A 2441-nucleotide genomic window follows, 5' to 3' on the forward strand; every position below is an offset into this window, starting at 1 on the left:
ACTCAACTACCTGAGGCTACTATAATGGAAACAAGTCAACAAGTAACTAAAGTTGATCCACAACTTGAAGTTAATCAACCAGAAATTACTTCAGAACTTGAACCAGTTCAATTGGAATTTGATCCAGAACCTATAGCAGTTGAAACCGAAGACATTTCTGAACCTGAAGTTGTTCACGAACCTTCCCTTGAAACTGAAGTTCTTTTACCAGAACATCTGGACTTTGACCTTGAACATTCTGAAGTTGAAATACCTCAGTCATCTATAGTTCCTGAAACTCCATCTTTAACACCAGAAGTCTTTTTCAGACCTGACGGTGAAATCCTTCCACCTGGATTAATTGTTGTAGAGGAAGAAGCTGAAGAAGATTCTACCCCCAGGACTCCACATCATTTTGGACCTGGTTTGTATCTTTATTCTCAATCTCTTCCTCGTTCTGCTGCTGCCTCTGAGATCCCACTTGATTCATTAGGTCAACTTTTGGGTCAGTTAACCATGGCAAAACAACCGCAAACATCCCAGACTACTTCATCTGATGCAGCTGTGGCAGAATCTTTTGTTGCTACTTCTTCGATGTTTACTACCACACCTGAGTCACATTTATATGGACAGCTATCCGTCCCAGCTGGTTACCAGTCTATGTCTGGAATCCACTCAGGGGTTTCTTCTTTGCCATGGTCATCACCCATGTCATCATCAGGAATTTTACCTGGTTCTTCTTATCAAGGACAACAGTTTGATCCTGCTTACCAGTATCAAACTGGGAAATTCGGTGAACAAAGACCCGTATATCCTCTTAACACTGGACTACCACCATATGGTCAACAATATGCCTATTCACCGCATCCTCCCTATCAAGGAGGACAACCCTATGGTTATGTCCCGCCGTATTCAGGTCAACCTGAAATGAGAGTCTGTCAGTGGCAGCCAACTATGCCACCACAACCAAGGCTTGTGTATCCAACACAACCTATGCAAACTGAGCTGATTATTTCGACCCAACCTGTTGTAACTATGGAACCACAGATACAAGCTCAACCTGTTGTATCTCAACCTATACAAGTTAGTTTTGCTACCTTGCAACCACAAGTTTCGAGTCAGAAAACCCAAACTTCTCAGGCTGTTATGCAACAACCGCTTGTTTCTAGGGTACAATTACCTTAGTTTAGTGTGCCATTATCTGGAGCGACTCAAGTTTCTACTGGTTTAGTTTATCCTTAGCCTGGTCAAATTGGCATTGGTGGGCAATATCAAACTTCACAACCGATACCCCAACAACCTTGGCAGCCACAATATCCACAGCCTCCTTTTCAGAATGTCCAACCTCAATATGGGCCTGGTTTTCAAGCTCAACTTGGGCAAGGACAATATCAAGCGTATCAAGGTCCTATGTATCAAGCCCAACCCGGTTACAGACAAATGCAAGGTCAACCTAGTTTTAATCCATATACCGGATATGTCCCACCACCCTATCAAGGATATCCGCCTTATGCAGGTATGCAAAGGCCTATGGCACAGGCAATTCCATCTTATCCCGGATATGCTCAACCTGATTTGAATCGGCAGTTGCCATTTGTGGCAACTCTAGAATTACCGGATTTGAACCGACTTACCAATGATCCAATTTTGTATGCACCATGGTGGCCGGTAATTCCTCATAAGTTTCCTTCTGATATTCCAAAGTTTAATGGAAATCCTGGAGAAGACCCGTCAAATCACGTTATGACTTATCATTTATGGTGTTCTTCGAACTCCTTGAATGATGATTCGGTAAGACTCCGTCTTTTCCAAAGAACGCTCACTGGTTCGGCTGCTAAGTGGTATATTGAATTGCCAAGAGCTTCTTTTAATAATTTCACCCATTTAGCCACTACCTTCTTGACCCACTTCCAGTTACCGATCAGATATGAAACTGGAACAGAACTTTTGACCAACTTTAAACAAATGACTTCTACTCACATATCAGATCATATTCATGAGTGGCATCGTCGTCGTCGAATGGTTAAAACCTATGTTCCTGATCAGCTTCTAGCTGAGTGGTTCATTAAGTCCTTATTGCCATCTATCACTGAGGATGTGGCTAAAGGTGGAGTTGTTACAGAAGAGCAAGTGATTTCTCGTGCCCAATACTTGGATTTAATTTACACACAATCTGGCATGCTCTATGACAAAATTCCACATGCTCCGCGCCTAAATCAATCCATTCCACCTCCATCATCGAATAGGGACTCTCATGCCAGAGACGGTGTGATCGGTTCCTTGAGCACGCAAACGGCAAGTAGACCATCTGGTCAATCACTTGCCATGAATCAAACTATAAATGCATCTGAGGTTCCTGCTTCCAAGATTAATGTTGTGTCATCTGACAAAGGTAAGAATCAAAAGCAACCAGGAAGCAAGAAGAAAGGGAAAAATAAAAAGAAAACTGAAAACCCTCCTCA

The sequence above is a fragment of the Pinus tabuliformis genome, chromosome 1_1 (genome assembly GCF_031772625.1).
Source record: "Pinus tabuliformis cultivar Carrire ecotype Pingquan chromosome 1_1, CPIR1, whole genome shotgun sequence".
NCBI lineage: Eukaryota > Viridiplantae > Streptophyta > Pinopsida > Pinales > Pinaceae > Pinus > Pinus tabuliformis.